The sequence below is a fragment of the Hyposmocoma kahamanoa genome, unplaced genomic scaffold, assembly GCF_003589595.1.
Source record: "Hyposmocoma kahamanoa isolate Upper Pololo Valley unplaced genomic scaffold, ASM358959v1 100021, whole genome shotgun sequence".
NCBI lineage: Eukaryota > Metazoa > Arthropoda > Insecta > Lepidoptera > Cosmopterigidae > Hyposmocoma > Hyposmocoma kahamanoa.
In genome coordinates this window covers 15,512,270-15,535,003 of record NW_020653200.1, presented here as the reverse complement: position 1 = coordinate 15,535,003, position 22,734 = coordinate 15,512,270, and the positions used below count along the sequence as shown (strand labels likewise).

At 32.9% G+C, this 22,734-nt stretch overlaps 1 protein-coding gene across 4 annotated transcripts in view; it reads left to right on the top strand.

The window, feature by feature from the left end:
* The first annotated feature begins 5,127 nt into the window (after positions 1–5,127).
* Positions 5,128–22,734, top strand: part of LOC113238201 (fibroblast growth factor receptor homolog 1-like) — a 49,125-nt gene continuing 31,518 nt past the window's right edge. For all 4 annotated transcript variants that reach the window (XM_026475021.1, XM_026475230.1, XM_026475105.1 and 1 more), the window contains exon 1: positions 5,128–5,323. The gene's annotated coding sequence lies outside the window, so the exon portion shown is untranslated. The remainder of the gene's footprint in view (positions 5,324–22,734) is intronic.

Below are 22,734 nucleotides of genomic sequence, written 5' to 3'. Positions count from 1 at the left end.
ACACACACACACACACACACACACACACACACACACACACACACACAAACGAATAATACAGTCGAATTGAGATCCTTCTCTTTTTTGAAGTCGGTTAACAAACAAAATTAATTCCTCGGATCAAATTAGAGGGAAACGTTCACATACACAACATTTTGAATCGTAGGTTATGAGTAGGAATATGTTTTCAGTTTAGACAGATACAAGCTGGTACCCGCGACTTCCTCGCGTTGAATAAATACTTCGAGTAACCAATTGTACTGTACTAATTTTCATAGATTTATTTCCAGATTTCCAGAATCTTTCATACTTCACCGTAAGATTTATTTTTGTGATAAAAAGTAGCATAAGACAGGCTGTTTTTAGTATCCTAGGTATCAGACAAATATACAGAGTTATTTTCGCATTTATAATATTAATTTGGATTTTTTTCAGAGTCCATCTCCTTACATTACATGCCATGTCAAAAACCACCGATACTCGTTGTGACAGACAGACGGGCGCACAGGATAGGAAGTCATTAGTTACGCGGACGCTACCGGCTACTGTGACAATGATGCACTTTTTTTAACGAATAAGCATTAGCTGGTATGCCTTTTCCAGGTAAGTAAATTAGGACCGGATGTAAAGATTAAAGAATTATGGGTCAAACGCAGAAAAATGAACCAAAACGAAAAAATGTAACTCAACTGATAAATAAGGAAACTGATACATAAATCTGCGAACACATATGTCAAGATCACTAAACTAATATCTTTATCTGGCTTCTCATGTATTTAAATTTGAGTAAGTAAAATGTCATAACATATTTACCAAAATATTTATTTTTCTTTATAAGTTAGCGAATTTCCGCTCTAAAGAAATCACATTATTCATTACATCAACATATAATTACATAACAAAATTGCCAAACATTTAGCGAGGGAAATTTTACTTGGACATGAATCACCATTACCATCTTTCTACAGATAAAACCACTTACTGAGTTTATAGCCTTTTTGTTATTGAGTTTCACCTGCACAAAGATAGTGATTTTCTTATCATAGCTATAGAAAGACTTTTTGTAGAAATGTCACTTATGTGGTTTTACCTTTAAACAGACGTTATGTTGTATAATTTTACCTTAGAGGATAGAAAGAAATTTTACCCAAGAATAAATATTCCAGAAAAGAAAAAGCTTTTAGTTGTGTTTTCAAAACTATATTTTACAAAAAAGTTCTAAGTTAAGGGACATGTAAATTTTAAATAGGTAATTTTTTTCTGCGTTGACCCTTATATCATAATGGGGTTATGGCAAAATATTATTTACCTTACACATTTTACTTTCGATTGCAAACGTATGAATGCAGAAGGCGTAAAATATTTTCGTGTGTACTATAATTTTCAGATTACTTTACCTAATTTCGGTGACAATTCTTATTATTTGTATATTTGTAGAATATCGTCATGAATTTAAATTATTTAACATTTGATTGTAGTGTCTTAAAATGTCATTTAATATATCTGGACAATATACTAGAATGCTTAAATAACAAAAATTGCCACCGAAATTCGGTAAAGTAATCTGAAAATTACTATAATTTTCAGATTATTTTACCTAATTTCGGACAGTAAAAAAAAACACACGAAAATATTTTACGCCTAGTACACACGAAAAGTTATTAAGTTCTTCTTAACGGCCACGGACATTGCTGTCAAAGTAGCAACGTAGGTACTATTCAGCGTCAATATAGTCCCAAAATAAAAGAAGTGTCGACACGATAAAAAGAAGAAGTTATTAAGTTGTAATAAATATTGAATGTGCGACGATTTAAATCACGGTATGGTAATTTTATGGCAGTTTTCTATTTTATTTTTATAATTCACGGTACTAAAAACCGAAAGACATCCCTCTACGCCTCCACATTCAAAGTTCATAATATTATAAAAATTAATCAATTACCTAATTAACTTAACCTTTCACCCAGCGTTCATGATTCATTACACCACGATTTTTTACCAATACTAACAATAACAAATTAACTCTACGTGGTTTGGTTTTCATCGTGACCATCAAAAAGCGAGCCATGTTGCAGAGATTCTTCCTTTATAATTATCGTCCAAGAAATTAGTCCGAGGTCAATGTTAATTTGTTGCGTTGTATATTTATTTTTTGCCACCTACGCTCTCAAAACCCACCACTTTCTATAAGTCCTACGCTTCTCGTCGAAATATGGTTGTAATTTTAACGTTCCTTGAATAGACGTACTTACCAGAGTTTTCGCATTTCATATAATATTCAAATTTATTGTATTGAATCTGGGCCAATAATAGCAACGGTATTAATATCATTGGCCAAGACGAACATACGTAAATACGTCTCGTTACAACATGTGTCGATACGTATAAGAAGTTTTTATTGGTAAATAAGAATACTTCCTATAAAATATAAATCATATTGAAGTGCTGTGTTTTTTAGTTGCAGTAGAGCTCCTTGTGAAAGTATTCGTCCACGAAAGTCTACCTCACCAATTTCTGTTGCCAAGCAGTAATCCGGTTCCGGTTTTGAAGGGTAAGGGTGTTAATAAAATTACAGGCATATGGGTCTTTTCAACTTATGTCTCAGAGTGACGGGCGTAATGGCAGTGATCCTCAGATCTTTGAGATTTACAGCTCTGAATGGCACTGCAACTGTTATGGACAGGCGTATCACTCACCATCAGGCGCACGACTTGTTCGTCCCGTTACTTAGTATCATAAAAAAACAAAATGTGCATATACCAATAATACCAATGAAAAAGTGTATTGCTAATAGGTTAGAAATATGCTTTAAATACTTTATCGACATGTAGTTCGCAGGAAATGCTACATTTAGACTTAAGTTTAGACCGATGTTTATTGTTTGGCTTACAAAGTTGACCAAGCACGGCTAGATTGGCGTAAGCGAATGTGGCAATTACGTTATATGCAATCGCGCGCGTTATATATAAAGCGATTTAGCGGATAATACATCCTGAGAGATTGGAGCTGAATCCTAAGCTTTGGTAAGCTAAAAATGTTTAACGATACATTTGTTAATTATACTTTAGTTTTTATTTTACTGTGATACTGTGATTGTAAAATGTAAACTTTTAATGAAATAAATTATTATTATTATTATTATATTATTATTATTTTATTTTTTATTTTGTTATTTATTTAAGCATTCCGTAAGTATCAAGCTGCATTCTTTGACTGACATATTGGGTCGAGGTCTTTAATATAAAAATAGCAATCGAAATGTAGATGCTGTTGGCATACCTGCTACCAACACGCGCAAAGCGTTTCGATTCTCTTTTTGGTGCAGCTAGGATGTAGAATTCTCAGCTTGTTGATCTGTTCCTCGACAAGTATAAATTGAGATTTTGCAACTCGCAAGCAGAAATGAGCACTTTCTAGGCAATCTATCTAACCTCGACCACGTCGTCGTTACCATCAAGCGAGAGTCTGATAAAAAGTATTCCTATATCGAATAAAAAATATCCTAATCAGGTACGTGTAGTTTTTACCAGATTATTGAAATCTAAGTACAAGTTCTGATAAAGATGGACAAGTTCTCCTAGTCTGTACTTTGGTAACGCCTATGTTGTGTAGTGCTCATTCCATTCATCTAATCGATGTCGTTTCATAACTCTACCTATGTGCAGCGGTCTTTTAATAGACTTCATTCATACCGATCACTCCTACATCGATAGCAGCTGAGAGGCGGTGCTTTTTAAATCGAAACACATAAATCGACACCTCCTTATTAAAGATATGATGTCGGAAACGAACATTAAGACTGGATACTACTCTCCTCTTCTCTACTCTAGTATAAAACGAATTATGTAATTTGAAGAAGTGTTCTTTGGCTGTGGTTTTTTTGCACTCCTTTAGACATTTGAATATACAGCTTTTGAAGAAAGTTTTTGTGGTAAACAAAAATTATCCCACCTATGTCACAATTTCATAAATAAATGAAAACAAAAAAATAAAAAACGAACTTTGATAAGAAAATCACCACGTTTGCGATTTGTAGGCACAAGAAACGTTAACATCAGACAAGTGCAATTTGTGTAAACAGAAAATATTCCCAAGATTGTCGTTTATGCCGTATAGGAAGATTGGAGGAAGTTGTGAGATTTATGTTATACTCGCAGAATAGAGCTGAAATAGATACTCAAAATATTTATAAGACCCAGGAGGAGATTGAGTAACGAGCTAGATGTTCTATGAGATTTTAGCTTGCGTTAAATTGCGATGATTGGAAAAAGCTGTGAGATAGTAACGGTTGAAAAATTAAATGACATTACAATATCTGAAGTCACATCAAAATCATAACTTTAATAAAAATATGTGAACCCCACACAGAATTAAACATAATGATGAAACTATATAAGTAAATATGCGCTTTCCTTTATTAGGAGTACGCGGAAGCCGGAACGACAGACGAATGGAACTGACGATCCGTAGAATAGACACAAATTATCTTCCCAGAACAGTCGTTGGAAGAAATTCGTTTCCTTATCTCAAAATATAGCTTATAAATTTTCTAATGTGGACGAAAATGGACATCCGGTGACGAAACTTTCTCGAAATTGTACAAGACAAGAAACATAAAATTGTATGTAATTAAATAAATATAATATAATGATAATTAAATAGCATAATTGGGATAATTGAGGTACTTAGAATAAAGTAAAAAAAATAGATTTGTTCTGATTTTAATTGCCTTTTTACTTTAATATTATGTAGATTGTAAAAACAAAGCTAATTATTATTTAAATGTTTGTACCTATTACTTGTATAACCTTTTCTTTGAATTTTCGCCAGAGTTAACAAGACATAACAAAAATAACAATTAATCAACGAGTCAAATCGTAGCGAACTCAATTACGTAAGGGAACGTACGATCTACATTTTCCTCAATTTTCACGCGACATTCAGACAGAGAGAGATGGAAATAAAACAATTGAATCGAGTGCCGCCCCTGTGCGCGCGAGCAGAAAGAGACGGCTGTAATTATCATGCTTGCATCCATATTGACGCGCGCGCAGCTCTGAAAGCTCCCTGATTATATATATTCACTGGTTCAGTTTTAACGCAAAGCTCAAGTAGCGCGGTCGTCCAGAAGACAGCGGATTCCTGAAAAAATTGCCTCTCGCCGTCGTCATTTCAACGGATAACGGACTAAATCGTGTTCAAGTGATTGTGACTATAGATTTTCCGTGACTTTACATACAGTTTTTCCAGACTTTTCCCGTCTAGCGCTACATCATTTTTCGCGGATACCCCTTGTGGGGATTGTATTCATTCCGAGAAGCTGGTAAGCAGATTTGTGTTATTTTAAGATATAATTAAATATAGAACGGCGGCATATATGAAAACATAATTAGTTTCATTTTGTACAAGATTCATGGTTCCTAGAAATTGTTATTGGCGTTGAATAGGGAAGGAACAAATGCTGAAAACATGGGTAATTTTTTTGGCAACATCTAAATAATAATAATATCCGAGTGCGGGAAGAATAATAATATGATAGAAACATGTTTGTTTCTCAGAAGCACATACGTTTTAAATGCGTATTACACTAATTTCAAAATATTATATGTCCACGCAATAAAATATTTTGTACGTTATGTAAAAATATACGATTTCAAACGATGCTAATTAACCTGTAAACCTTTAAGTACCAGTGTGCTTATTATAAACAATCTTCACACGGTTTTCATTGTTCTCTAAATATTTACTTTTATTTAACATTACGATATTTGCAAGTGTTCAAAAAATACAGGGTGTAACAAAATGTCCGATCACTTTTATGACAATAAACGATTTTAATATTTTTTTTACACACATATATATTTCAAGGAATTTTAATAGTCATATATATTTAATATATATATATATGTATATAGTTACGTGTGCCCAGGCGATTATTCGTCAGTTTTATTTAAAAATAGTTATTAATGTCGTTTTACTCATTAGGTAACATATTTTCGATATCGGTTTAAAGGTTTTAGATATCTCTTATATTTACGGGATTATCGCCAGTGCACACATAACGATTACACAATGTATATGCAATATTTACTGTAAAATTCTCCTTACAGAACGTCCGTGATCTGATTGTTTTGATGTGATGATTTTTATTGATCAGGTTTCCAAACATTTTCCGCGAACTTTCAATTATTTTCGTGCTAAAGTTTCATTCATTATGTAACTGAAATATGTTGGGACCTTTATTTAGTACACTATTTTAGTACAATAAGTCGTTTCTTCTAAAATAGGCAATGCGATCTTCTAAAACAGCATATTTTGTGTTTTCATGATAGTCATTACAATTTCGACATTTTTCTACGAAACATTTATGTATTTAATATTTTAGGCTTGTCAAGGATCTCAGAGTTGGTTTTGCTTGGAGTAAATTGAATCCTGAACCTTTTAACATTCACTCGGCGTCCTAACACATAACACGTGGCAAACAATATGTTTTTGTTGCTGTCGACTACAGTCATCTGCAGAGAAGTCCTTTGGTATATTTATTTTATTAAACTATTTCATATTTTACTTGGAGTTGTGTTCATTCTAAAATTGTTAATGATACTTTACTATTATTTTTTATTACAGTAATAAAATTGCTACTGTACACAACAAAACATAGATAATAATGTATTAGTTACTTATTGTAGCCAAGATATCATAGTGTTTTATTACTATGATATTTTTTGCGAAATTACTACATTAGTTTGTTATTATTGATACAAAAATCGAATAAACACATAGAATAATTCCTTATATCTGATTGGACTCGAACCAGCGTCTGTCGCCTCAACTCTTTCTTTTTCGGCTTCATAATTATCTAAGTTCATTAATTATGTTTATGACTCATAGCAAACGATACTTAATCATATATTTAATTTGTAAATAAGACAAAGAATTTTGTTTGTTATCAATTTGCACTTAATTTAATAACTGCGATAAGTTTTTTAAATATTCCCAAACAAATATTTATTTATTATGTATATATTTATTAATTAGTTTCCGATATAAAACGGCTAAATGAGTTAAACGTTTATACACAAAATAAATAAGTTAATTTCTCAATAATTTTTAAGCTAAGAAGTCTCTATCATCCGTAAAGCTTTCTGTTTCCCCGAACAGCAGTACCGTGTGCTAAACACGTGTTGCCAAAGGTGGTTAAAAAATTTACTTCCAATGAAGAATCAGTTTATCTGATCCTATTTTACGAATTCGCGACAGCTGTGTAGTAATTAGCTCATCAAAATCTTTCTTCACTGCAAGTACACGTACATACTTTATGCCTCGATTGCTGCTTACTAATCTCGAATTAGAAAAGATATTATTTAAGTGATGTTCAGTCTTGTCTTGTAGAAATATGGCAAAGTTCCTTGCAAATGTAAAACAAAAATAATTTGTATTACTTGACCAACCTACTAAAAGGTAGGTTTTTTATAGCAGTAGAGCTCCTTGTGAAAGAGTTCGTCTTGTGAAAGGGAAGTACCTTATCTATTTCTACAGTCAAGCAGTAATGTGAGCATTGCTGCGATCCGGTTTTGAAGAGTAACGGTGCTCGAAATTACAGGCACATGGAACTGCCAACTTATGTCTCAGGGTGACGGGCGTAGTGGCAGAGCCCCTCAGATCTTTGCGATTTAAAGCTCTGAGTGGCACTGCAACTGCTATGGACTTTTTTGGACTTTTTATCATTACCGTCGTGCAACTTGTTCGTCTCGTCACTTAGTGACATAAAAAAAGTTTTAAAGTAATTCATGATTTTGAAATAAACAAAATTTATTTAAAAAAAAAAAAGTTTTTTTATCATTTATTTTGTTGTACCTGTACATAATCCCAAGTGGTTTCTCAGTGGGGTAGCATTCTTTACTACGGATATAAATTATCATTATAGCAGCGACTTTTCAGCGTTTTATAATTTATTTATTAGTACAAGACTTTATCTGTAGCCATTCACATACTTAAATTATGTGCAAAGGACGTTGGGATTTCAGAATAATATTGAGGAGCTTTATTTTAATGATGATTTAGGAGCCGACGAATAATGAGTAATAAACGTCGTTTACTAACACACTGCGATCTAAATACCTACTTTTGTATTTATTTTTCTCAATTGAGAATATGTAGGCCATATTTGCGAGCTTAATTTTAGTGAGTAGGATGTGGTTGCCTTTTTTAAAGATTGTTCATCTGTCTAACATTTAAAATTTGTTATTCTTAAAAATTGTTATTTTAAAAGAATACCCACCTAAAGAAGCTACTCCAAGCAATGTTGCCGACCAGACCGCAGATTACAACAGCCCAGCGCAGGCGCGTAGAAAATTGTCGTATTGCTTGGAATCAATATTATGCCATTTCATGCTACGAGAATTTGGTACCTAATATTTCCCCTATACATTTGTCAGCAGAGTATATGAAAGTTAAAGTCAAATAATCATTTATTCCATAGCTATAGGTAAAATTGTTACACTTGAAATCGTCATTTCACTACGCTAACCTCCCTGAGAAGAACGAGCAAGAAACTCTAGGGATTGACCTTTTTCAATAAACTTAAATGCTATGGAATACACTTTGAATCATAATTATGTGTGTAATCTAGACTCATGTTGTCTTTCCATACATTATTATCTAACACGTTTTTATTAAATTCTATAGAATTGTATTTATGTTTTAAGCAATAGTTTGGTAATGATAATAAAAATTGTAGATGTGATTTATAAGGAATAGTCTTTGTTTCCACTTTATTAATATAAAATGCTCAGCAGCAAACGATACAAACGTTTTACAACAAATAAGATAAAAACGAAAAAAATTGTTGGAGAAAAAACGTGATTCAAAGTTAAAAGCTTCCGAGAAAACTGACGGAAACATGAGAATTAGAAGTAATAAAGAAACTGACCAAACCGACGATGGTTCCTCGTATGTAGGCATGTGATTTCCGAAGAATGACTCAATGAAACAGTCTATTCTTGTTGTTTACGGACGGTAAAACTGAAAAAGCGATTGACGCTAACCAACTTCTTGTTATAAATTAGATTGGTCTAATTTTCCATATTGCTTCTGATAGGTCGTATCAAATTATATGACCTTGGTTTAATAAAAAGTTTATGCAAATGCGAACGTTTAAAAAGTTTTAAGAGCCATGCGAATGTTGCAATATAATGTTAATACTAAAAAACAAATGAATTATGTACTGGCAACTGAAAAATTCTATGATCTAGAGATTTTCTTCTCATATTAAATTCATACTTATTTAGATTAGGTTCTGCTCTAAAACAATTATTACAGTTGATTTGATGATGACGTCTTTTTAAGTTAACTGTACTGAGTAATACACCATTGCGGCTTTCTTTTAAACACCCATCATACAATTTAGACTGCTGGAACGCATTACAGTTTTAAATATTTAAATTTTTTTAAATCGATATTTCATGTGACCTATTCGTTTCAACGCCTTCTGTGTGCACTGATATGTTGCGAAAATGACACATATCCAAAATCAATATGAACCTTACTTGATAGAATTACAGATGATTTTCTTTTTGCCAACTTCTATCTAAGGTACGCTAGTAGGTTGACGGACGGATTATAAATGCTTCCTTTTAGTTGAAAGCTATTTTTGTTTTTACATATTAATGTAATGATATGTTTATAGTAGGTACTGCTCTGAAATGTTTGTGTTAGAAGGAATATTATATTATGAAAATCTAAAATTCATAATTCCAAAGTATTAAATTAAATTGCAATCGTATGTACCTACGTAGAACTAATAACTGAAAAGAATTAAGAAAAACAATAATAAAGTTCATTGAATTTCCTTGAATTTAAACATGGCCATAATCTAATTTGTATGTATGGGAGATGTGGCACATTAGTTCCTATTCTATCAATAGGTATGTCTACACTGGGCACGTTTTGCATAGCAAATTATGTATATATATATTTTGAGGACCTATTACATAAGCTACTCTGAGAACAAACGTCATAAATAGCTCTTCCTTTAATATGATGAGCTCTCGTATGATGTATTTTTTTACTTTTTAACATCAAAATCTTACCAATGCGATACAAAATACATTACATATAAGTTCCACATACTCGTAGATAGAGTTTTCTGTTACGTAAAGAGTTTGAGAGGTGTAATGCCAAAATAATTTCACGCAACTTCAACTTTCGTTAGTGAACCTATAAGATAGCAACCCTTAGACATTGGACCTTACCGTCCAGCCGAAACGTATTTCCGGTGTCTCTATTTTCTCCAACGTTCAGTTATCAAGCAGAGGTCAAGCGACAGGCTGTCACTATCGCGATTTCCGCTAATACATCATAGCTTCCTCATGGAGACGATGTTTGCATGATAAGCAAGGAAACGCTAAATTGACGGAACGTGTAGCTGCAATGATAGACGCGTAAACTTGGATTTGCACGCGTGTCTCTTTGTATGATGTACTATTTACATTTTTAGCGACAACTTAGCAAAAACCAGTGTCGTGGAAGCTGTAGTCATTTAGTCATAACACAATTCGTCGGTGTATTGTTTTGTAAGCGCCATTTCGTAGAACTTTTCAGTGGAACATGTTTTATGTTTTCACGATGTTTTTAAGTATTTACGGTCTGTTTTAAATTAAATTTTAAAACTTAAACTTAATTAAAAGAAAAATTTAATTTAAAAACATGACGTAAATATTTTAATACAGCCGTCAAAACCTAAAACATGCTCCACTGAAAAATTTTTCGAAATGGTACTTACGACCTTTGTATTTGATGTTTTTAACAACAAGGGGAGATTAAAACTGTTTAAACCTAAAACAAAGATCTGCAATATAGTAATAAAAAAGTTCAAAAGATCTGCTGATTTGGTCTGTAGCTTAGTTGGTAAAAGCGGTGGCCCCGATGAGATAACAGACGCTGCTTCGAGTCTAGTCAGAACGAAGGATTTTTTCTTCGTGTTATTCGATGTAATAATAACTAATAATAACATACTTACAATATTTTTTAAACTCTGTCACAATTGACCGTTAACGATTATTAGATAGATTAACCGACATCAAAAAAGGAGGAAGTTCTCAATACGACTGTATGTTTTTTTATGTTACGCGGAAACTCAATAAAAATTTGTGAATCGATTTTGATGATTCTTTTTTGTTGGACAGAGGATACCTCGGTAGTAGTCCCATTTAAATTTGAAGAAAATATTCTACCTCTAAGGGTGGCATACTAGGGGATGTATTCAGTTTCGCGCATTTTCCGGTAACCGATTTCAATAAAATTTGGCAAATAAGTAGATGTAATTCCATATACTTTTCAGGTCGGTTATTTTAGTACTCTGTACTGAGATTATTCTATAAAGCTTATTGTAAGCTCATAACTAAAATAGTGACTAAAAACGCTTTACAAAGTGATTAAGATTTCGTATTCGTTTCAAATTATCTTTAGTGTTTGAAATTTTGTTAAAAACATAAAAACAAGTCCCAGATTATAAATCGAATAAATGCAATAAGATACAACTTAATACGTCTTAAATAAAATGAGTGAGTCATAAAGTCCATATTTATGATAGTGAATGCAGAAATGTCACTGATGACCCTGTCACACACGATAACCTTGTAGCGAGGGTTACAACGCGAATACATTAAAGAATCTTTTAATGCTTTTGCGACAGCGTGTTGCTGTAAAATAGAAGACATACTAAGTTCTTCTGGGTATGGTTAGATAGAGAACATCAGACACAAAAGTAGATAAGTACAAAAAGTGTAAAGCAAAATAAAGCATTTCCATAGTATCTAAAAGCTAAGTGACCTGATGGCCACAAATGGGCCAGTTAATGTGTTCGCCCCATGTCACGACAATTAGGTTACCTGATGGTTCACGTGTCACGATGTCGTAAAAAGGACAGTTATGGAATCATATTACCTTGTTTACTTATCTTAGTTTTATGACCTACACGACTTAAATTACTTTTGAGTTTATCACTTATTTGAACTAAACGAATCTGCTCAATTTTTCTTGATTCTCTAGCCTGTTTGCGTGAGAAAAAACAGCCATCAAATTCAATTTACGACATCAAAAGAAATGAAAGGGGACCCCAAACACTATTAAACAGTTAATTCAATGAAACAAAAGACGGTCAGTGATTGTCTCAAATCACATGAGTACAGAGCATTATCTTCGATTGTCCAACGACAATACACGTTAACATTCACACCAACGAAACGGAACGGGCATGTCAAAATATTTCGTACTAAATTCAACGATGTCATCTATGTATTAGGATTGAAAATGGCGTGGGCAGACGTAGGCAGCAAGTGTAGTTTTATGTTCCGCTTCGAGGATGAGCAGCAATAAATTTCAATTAATGCTGACGACAGCCTCTACGAGTCTCAGCGTTGTCTTACTGCAGAGATTTGGCTGATTTTTTTCTTATAAATTGTCTAGGCTACGATCAGAGTAAACTGAAGTACCTACGTAAAAGGACGCGGTTTGTAAATAAACATAATATGTGTACCTATATTATTTGTTATTATGAACAAATAAAAACTTTATGTTGATATTGTGCCTTTCATTTCATCATCATTAGAATTTGCTGTTTACAAAATTACACAGTACTTATCCTGTGGCTAAAACTATAGATACCAACGTTGTTTAAAACATGTCATTAAAATAAAACATGTAGATGTCGCAAATTGTAAGCAAACAAAGTAATATATTATTCAGTACAAACTTTGAATTGGTTGCTATATTACGGACGAAAGGTAATTTTTATACGATTTACATGTAAATAATCGTCATTCGATTATCAATTCACAATGTTATTTATTGCGCGATGGATGCGTGAGCGCAATGTCATTGCATAATATTCATATTATGTGGGTACTACCATCGATTTTCGCACTCGCTCGTAAGTCGTTCCTTTGATTTATGTTGGACAAGGAGAAAGGTGCAAATTGAATTTTAAATTTATGTAACAACATTCCGTTTTACTTTGAATCCATAGCAAGGAGTAAGTATTTAAATAGAAAAATGAGCCTAGTTAGAATGCCGTACTTTCAAGTAAAATGTTCAAAGAAACGTACAATGTTAGGTCGATTTGCGAATAGTTGCTTGGATCCTAAGGGTTTTAAGTACGAAGCTGTACTTTTTAAATAAATAGATATTCTCTTCATATATCTGTATATAACAATCAAAATGTCATCGTTCATATTCTGTTTAAGAACCCGATTAATATTTCTCAACCGACATCAGAAATCACTCCCGCTTCCTTGTACGTGAAGTGCATTTATTGGTCATGGAGAGTCCCTCTCTCACCACCGATTGCATAGTTAAGTGGAAAAGAGAGGGTGCATAGTAACGTCTTATTGCCGTCAATCATCTATATTCGTGGTGGCTAGTGGAATATTATCGAAACTTCCGCTTGTCTTAAGTCAATGACTTTAAGAAAGGTTCAAACATGTTAATGGAAAATGGTCTAGCAGTGAGTAACACGAAGAAGTTTTTACGTGTTGAGCACTCTCTGGTACAGTAGTAAATAGTAATGGGGAAATCTGTAACGTGGCTTTCGTTGTACAACTGCAGACATATTATAATATTTGTTTGTTCTACTGAATATAACATTAAGGAATGATTTGAAGACTATGAATATCAACATTTTGTTTTCATGTCATATAGGTATTATACTAACACAAAAACGTCGAGTCAAGTTGAGTAACTCCGACATACAGCTGCCTTTGTAGGTACTTAATTACAGAAAACTAAGATTTTGAACTAAGCACACAACATGCGAAACTTTAGCGAGAATGGAGCATCAACCTTCTAAGGAGATGGGTGCTTATGGGTCGCTATATGCTTAGTACAAAATCGTAGTAATCTACAATACTGCATTATTATATAAATGCAGCGATTATATAGGTGCAATCTGATATAAGAACAGATTAACGAATATCTCCTTCAGCTTTAAATCAAGTCATTATTAATATTCAATGTCAATGTTAGTTGGGAATCATAAACGAAAATACTCTTTAAAATAGTTTAAGGGTACTTTATATAAGAAAATATCCTACTTTATAGTTCGAAACAAATCCTTGTTCGTCGGACAATAATACCGAAGCATGTGTTAGGGAATAAAGGAGCTTTGTTTTTGATCAAAAAACATACGTTGCACTTAACGACAATGTATCCCTACCCAAAGCCAGACGAAGGACAAACCGTGAGGAGTGTGGCCACTGAGTGCTTCGGGCACAATGAGATCACTTTATTCCTTCATAGTATCTTATTTTAATGTATTCCTTGTTGAGATGTAGACCCGTTCAATGGTATGGAGTTGAATTTTACGTCTAAATGTTTTATGATCTATCGCAAATATTTGCAAAAATCAAATCAGACAATAATTATTACTGTCAAATTAAAACAAGTATTAGCAACAAATCTTAATTCTGCTCATCAGTTGATCAAGTTTAATACGCATACTCTTTAAAATAGTTACTCATTATGCTGCAGTATCTTGTCATTATGTTATCTTGACATCATTCTGCATAAATTAGTTAACCCACAGAAAATCAAGAAACAATCTGTGAGTGCCATCTTATTGTAAGGAACATACAATTTATTATTCTTTTAATGGTAACAAAAAAGAAGTTTTTACAAAGATCAACATCAATATCATTCGTATCTTTAGCGAATTCAGTAAAAATGTTTCATGTGGTTAAACTACGAATGTAAATTACTAATTTTTATTTTTTATTGCAAGGACCTAAGATTTGTTAAACTTAATTGAATGTGTAGGTTTATCCATGACTTGTTCTCAGACTGCAGACTTTTTTACGTTAGCTTGACATCAGCTATTATGTTCTCTGACGCGTGTAGAAATCTACGCTCATCTATCCAATGTAAGAGAGGCCGCACTCGCAGTCAAGCTTATAAACTCCTGCATCCTGCTACGGGTGTTACAATTTCTCGGGGCTTAGGAACTAAGAAATCTTCCGCGAGACATAAACAAGGTATTTAAATTAATAACTTTTGTAAATAACTATAGTTAGGTGGTTTACATTAATATTAGGCACACCTACTGGTTGACGACCCACGTTACTATCTCAGTCAGCCGTGACCATCTGTAAAGGCCCGAGACGTTGGTTTATTTAAAAAAACAAATATTTACTTGCGTCCGAAAAAAAAATTGTTTCATTTCCAATGTGAAACAATCGCAAAAACCTACGAACTCGATTTAACATGTTTTTGCTAATTCCTTTACAATAAATAAGTTATATTAACGAGAATGTGTTAAGGGTTATATGTAATCGTAACTTTTCTATCCAGTTTTTAGAACTCAGAGCTTCTTATAATAACAAACTAGAGAACATCAATCTCTCATACTACAAGTGGATTTGTCTTTATTTACGCGACTACCCCAGAAAAAAGATTTTTTCAAATTTTATAGTATACTTACGTGTAGTTATCATAATTTAATCGAACGTAGCGGCTGGAATCTGGTTGTCAAAAAGATTTCAATTACATTCCTTGTCGTGAACGGCCGACGGCTAGGCTCGCTCGCGGTTCAAAATCAGAGCCAATTCAGGCACAATGTATTCTGGGTATAATCTTGTGGAACTCTACAATCAGCACCTAGTGTAGCAACATGTCGTACCCAAACCGGTCTACAAGTGCAATATTAACTGCCCGGAGCCCAGACTCAAGCCGGAAAACAATTTACATTGTTCGGCTGCTAGATTTTCCTCGAAGAGTAGTCACCAGCCAGAGCCAAAGCCTAGCGCTAGGTATAAATTATGTCTGCTAGTGTATTATTTATGTACTTAGTAAGTAGCTTTTGACACGGTATTTTTTATGACATCGAAATTATAAATATTCGTATCGCGTATTGTAAATGTTTCAATTCAATCAATCTTATCATACAAAATTAAGTATATTGTTGAAATATTGAGTTTTGATGATATTCATTAATAAATAACTTTTCTTATTAATTACACTAAGATATTGTTAATGTTTATTTTAACAACTTCACACGATTAAGTTACGTCCGAAAAATAAGTTTACGATGGAACACGACTAAAATACAGTCTATTTATTACCACTTCCAGTCGATTAATGGTTTGGCGCATAGATATTCCTATAACTATTATGGTTCGGCGCATTTTTCAAAATGTTAGGGACGTGAATAATTTTAGTTTTTAATAAATTGATCATGCCTTGAGCTTGATTGTGATGTCATTATTTTCGGTTAAAATTGTGTATTTTTGGTGTATTTCATCCAATGTTTATTCATATGCTTCATTGGTAAACGTAAGTTTTATGGAAATTCAACTGAAGGTTAACAAATAGTGGTGTCACGCCAATTGCACATTATTCGCAGAACAGACATTATTTTTAAATTATATGAGTTGATTTAGTCATTACCATGATTTAATAACACTTATCACTGACACGGCAAAAAAGTCTTTAAAAACGAAAAACAAGGATCTGTAACAGGCACATAGAAAAATTCGAAGCCAAAACCTACAAAAATGAAATAAAAGTAAAATTCGTCAGGTCCGCTTCATCGTTCCGTGACTTAGTTGGCATAGCGTCTGGCACGGTTTGCTGGACGTCCAGTCGGATCAAAAATTTTATCTAGTGTTCGATCTTTGTATTAATAATTATAACAAACTAGTGGGATAACTTCACAAAAACAATTGGATATCATGGTGGTCAAACATTGACATTCAATATAGGTACTTAAAAATTAATAATACAAAGGTAGAACGTCGCCAGCATCTTGGGCACTTTGCCGCGGGGACCCAATTTTATTCATATAATTTTAAAATCCTAGTTTTACTTCCTATTATTTAAGCTTTTATTGTACGGACACCACATCAGAGTACACATTTTAGTTCGAAAATCGCCTATAGTGCAACGAAACAAGATACGTCATTGTGTACTTACTTGACTGTACCTAACCTGTATATTATCACAATAATGAATTATGTAAAACGACATTATTGATTTTAATGAAAATTATGATAATAATAAAATTATAAATAAATAGCACTGATTAAAATCTGTCATAACTCAGTCGATATATTTTAACATCGTTTCTCGTTTCACTGATAGTGTCTCATCACTGAATTACGAAGCTTGATTTGTAGTCTTCTATCAGACATTATAGATGAATTAAAAAGAATAGCAAATGATTAAGTGTGTGGCTCAGTCTATCTGAGTGGTTGGTCAATTAAGTTATTCTATTAGGGTCTAGTATGTGCCACCAAGTGCCTACCTTCAACGTGACGTAAATAATGATCAACCGTGTACATAAAAAGAAGGCCCGTACGCCGTTAGCATACCGTTAATGTAATGTAACCACATCGTATTTATAAATATTGTTAATTAATTATTGTTAATTTAAAATTATTCCGTACATTTGTTATTTAGGTAAATTTCCACTATTAACATAAGTTAAAATAGAATTACAACTATTAAGGAGTACATACATCACTAATATTAATTATTTAATAATTCAATTTAGTAGCAGTAGAGCTTCTTGTGAAAGAGTTCATCCAGGGAAGTAATGCCACCTTACCAATTTCTGCCGTCAAGCAGTAGGTAATGTGAGCATTACCGCGTTTCGGTTTTGAAGGATAAGGGTGCTGGTGAAATTACAGGCACATGGAACTTGTCAACTTATGTCTCAGGGTTACGGGCGTAGTAGCTAAGAGTAAGCTCCACAGATCTTTGTGATTTAAAGCTCTGAGTATTGCAACTGTAATGGACAGACATGTCAGTTTTTCCCTGGCGCACGACTTGTTTGTCCCGTCATTTAGTATCACAAAAAAAGTACAAGCAATGGACTGAATACAACAACTACAAGGACATAGAACATATAAATATCAATTATTAAGTTATAAGGTAACTCAATAACCGATTTCAAAAAAGTTAGAGGTTCTTAATTCGACTGTACTTTACTCTTTGCGAACCGATTGCAATTTTGTGAACCGATTTTGATGATTCTTTTTTTTGTTAGAAATAGGGTACCTCATTTAAATTTGAAAAAATATTCCACCTCTAAGGGTGGCAAACTAGGGCATGAATCGGATTTCGCACACTCTCCGATTTCAATAAAACTTGGCAAATAAATATAAATGCAATACCACATACTTTTGAGGTCGGGTTTTTTTTGTGAAAAAGCTGTAATTATTTACATTCGTGATTTCAAGATAGTCGCGTCGTAACATCGCACAAATAAAATAGTAACAGAAACCAATTTAAAATGTCAACGTATTTTGTATTTAGTTTATTCCAAAACAAGACTTTTCAGTAACGACAACTTGTAAGAATTCATAACAAGCTGTAAGAATGCTAATGGTAGCTGTTGGTTGAAGTCGGCTCATTTGTACACTATTGACGACTTACAACTTACGTTTCAAGTATCGGAATTGGGCCGTGGGTTCTTTGTTCGGGTCGCCTTAGGTTTCTGTTTTTATTTTATTATGTCCATAATTTTATTTATATTATATTATTCAAATTATAAAACAACTGCTTGCTGTTGTTAAAACATTATTTTTTTTAAATACAATACAATTGCTAGAGAAGTCAAATATGAAACATGTTATACAAGTCTGCAAGCTCAATCTAAAAATTTTCTAGCATGTAGTATGAAATAAAATAATAAATTAATTACAAAGAGTAATGAATGAAAAAAATACTAAAAATGTGATATAAATACATTTAGAAAACATATAGATAGTATCCTATGATGTAACGGGCTGGTCCCACATGGAATTCTGACACCTATTTTGCGTGAAACTAAATGGACATAAGTACTTATATCATTATCATTTGTACATATATGTATATCTTTTTTCGTTTGTTTTTAGAACGGTAACTGAATATAATAATATCTCAATACCTATAATCGCAAAACCCAAATGATCGATAAAGAGGAAAATATTTAAAAAAACAATTTCGTTTTATATGCAAGGTTGCCACATTAATTCTCATATCAAAATAGGTGTAAAGTCGACACCGTCAAGCCCTTTATTGTCTATTCGGAGATTTTAATCTGCCTCATGATTGTCATTCTACGAGGTGCGTGCGCGCATCGTGTTCTCCTCAGGAAAACTGTGAGACGAATCCAGAATAAGTATCTCCGGTTCGTAGAATGTAGACGTCCAAAAAAATGTGTCAATGTCCCTTATCTATTTTGTGCAGTCGGGACGAGATGCGAATGAATAAATGTACTTACTATTGCTGCCTTTATCGGAATACTTGAAAGAGGACTCGAGTTTATGTGTTACTTTATAAGTAGTTTTAAGTGATTTGTTCAAAGGGTTCAAAAGAAGGTCAGACTTTACCAGGACAATCAAATCATCCTCAAACATGTAGCCCATGACGTGCTCTCAACCTACTACACAAGCTAGTTAACCAATCTAGCACATTGACTGGCCCACATACAATGCCCCTATTGTTTAGGTGGATGCCCACAAGTTTAGTTTCAAATTCTCTACGTTCTTAATTTAAAGAACACCGAAGGACGATGCAAATAAATATTTGTGCAAAAAATGTGCATGAATTACAGGTAGGTATTGTCACGAACCATTTAATGTCGGGTTTCACAAATAGATAAAATTATATATATGTAAAGACAAATAAACAAATCCCGTTGTAACTCCCGGTGCAATATTAATTTCAAGAAATAATATATAATATTTTTTATGAGCGACTTCGTATATTTACTATGTGGTTTGATAATCAATAAATCATTCATTGACCGCGGTTTCTTGTCGTTTTTAATAATTCCACTTCCTAGTTTTTACTATTGGAGCGATAAATAAAAACAGAAACTTTGTGGTTATTCTGAAAATAAACATCTAACGGATATCCCTAAATGAAGCTTAGTTTTATTACTCGACATCTGAGAGGTTCAGTTGAAAAATATTTAACGTAACCAGACTGCGTTGGTTCTCATTCTTATTGCGTATGCGTCGAGTAGTAGAAAATAATTTTAAAACATATTTTGTGAATTCATGTTATAAGCAAAGACTTCAGTACATAGACAGATATCGTTGATAATCACTAAATTACAGATTTGTCACAAGCCTTCTTCGTAGTAGCTAGGGTTTATTGTAGATCAACAGAGGTAGTACTGCCCTTGGCTCACATCTAGAATCAAGCAAAAAAGATAAAACGTTGAAAAACACACATCACTTGTAAGAAACTCTTTTGATATAAATTTTATGTTCACCAAAAATAAATTGCCTTCACAGTATAACGAAGCGAACATTCAGTGCTTCGAGATGTTCTATAATGTCAGTTTTAAGATGTTACATGTTACAGGTCCTAAGTAGGTTAGTTATTCGTGTGAGATTGCTGTGTGTTGGAATCGATGGTGTGCGGTAAATATATCTTCAGTCACGAAACGTAAAAAAATGCGATTTCGTTTACAAGCTATGAATGCTATTTTTTCCATCAACGACGACCGCATTCTCTTCTGCGACTCCGTCACTTCGAGACTTTTTCCTTGAATTAAAAAGTAAGCGAGTAAAATTTTATTCCTTTGCGTTTTCTCAGAAGACAAAATCTTTTTATACAATATACGTTTGTGAATTAAAAACGACAAACAAGAACGATTTCTCCACAAAAATTGTTCAAGTCATTTCGTTTCATTTAAAGCTCTACTTATCTACGTATCGCGACGCATTTGCCGCCACGTAGATTGTAAAAAGTAACTAAACTTACTTGATTCACTATATTATATTTTCCGTATTAGCTGAACTTTATGTTAAAAGCACGACAAAGTTATTGACATTATATTATGTATAGGTACTTAATTATTTCATAGTCAATTTAGTTTCTTATGTCTAATTACTAGAGATGTTATTATTACACAATGATTTTTCTAGCATTTCATTACTAGCCATTTGACACTAAATTAGTAAGCATGAATATAAAAAATAATGCAAATTATTGTGAGCATTTCCAGTTAAAGATAACTGAAGAAAACATTTTCAAATATCATAAAAATCAATCGCATAAAAATATCATTCCTCATTGTATTACGCATTTTGTTTGTTACGTATAAAATTTCCCACATAATTTCGAAATTGTAACTGGAGTTTTTTTTACAATAAAATGGCATTGTCCAAATCGGAGATGCTCAATTGATATTTCTATATGAAAGTCAATAGACTTTGTAAAGTGAATATTTATTGCTGTAGGGTCTTGTTTTCCAATGAATTTCGAAGGTCAATTGGGTGCGCATTTACCACAAAAATTTAGTTTTAACCAGTCAAATCAGAAGCTAAGTTGAGATTGTCATTTTTTAAAGTATATAAGATCATTTGATTGCCATATAAAATTTATTTATTTTATTTCGGTTCGTGAGTTTCTTGAAAACATAAACTTAGGTTGGTAATAAAATTAGAGCTCGCGTTCAAGAAATATGCAGCAGTAAGCTAAACGTGATGGACCGACTAATTACATAACTCGTGGAGTTAGCTATTCATTTCAATCAGTTGTCAAACTACTGCACGTAGCTTTCAGACCACGTATATAGACAGTAACATGGCAGCTCTTATGGTCGTACTGGCATGTCCAATTGAATAACGATTTCGATCAACACACACGACCAATAGAGACGTTACAATGTCGGTAAAACGAGATTTGACAGTTGTTTTAATAGTAATCGGTTCAGAGTAACGATTACGCTGTACCTTTATTTTTATTTTGTATTACTTACAGCAGTTTATTATCACACGTCGTCAGCGTCAAAACGATAAATTATTATATTGGGGTTTTCAGAGATCTTTTTAAAATAAATTCTATTAATCTATTCATCCATAATTAAGATTGTATATTCTGGCTATTATAGGTAGTAAAATTTATTTTAAATGTTGTACAACGTGCCGTTATTGAAATTTTTAAGTAGAAATGATCTGAAACGTTCTAACATTTCTACAAAAGGGTATCTATTACTATTAGAAATTCAATGTGTTACTTCGCGATTCACGCAAAGGTCGAGGAGTTACAGTTTGCATGAGTAAATAGTATCCTCGATATGTTTTACTTTGATGAGGGCGGATTTTTCTAAGTTAGAGACTAACTTGCAAAAACTGGTTTATGATAATGGATTATTTTACATATAATAAATATAACAAAAATATTGAACAATTTAGAACATTCGCCGGCTACTTATCAGATTTTAAATATCGTACGATACAATAGAGCCGTGCGCATACGGGGCCCATTATCTCGACATAGGGAGATCGTTTAATAGCTATTTAACCTAAAACGGATGCTTTTTCAATAGCAACGATAAATTATAATATCGCCGTTCAAATATAGTGAAAACTGCAACACAATAGTTTGAGAATATTCATTTGTATATTATGGTTCTTAATGTGGGAACCACGGACTTTCTAATATGAGGGTAGTTTCCAATAGCTTTATCCCGACTACACTCATACTATAATCACAGTGTAAAGAACATACCATAATACTCAGGTCCAAATATATAACAAAAAAAGACTTATTAGGCGCAAAATCCATTCAATAACCGTCAATCTGTCTAACTACTGCTAAATTGTTCTAATAACCGAATATTTGTCTCATCATGGCACTGAGTCCAACCGTTGGCGGAATCGTCGCGCAAAACGAAGAGCCATATCCATATATAACTTGACTTGTAATTGTTCAATTATTACGCTATATTATTGCGATTTT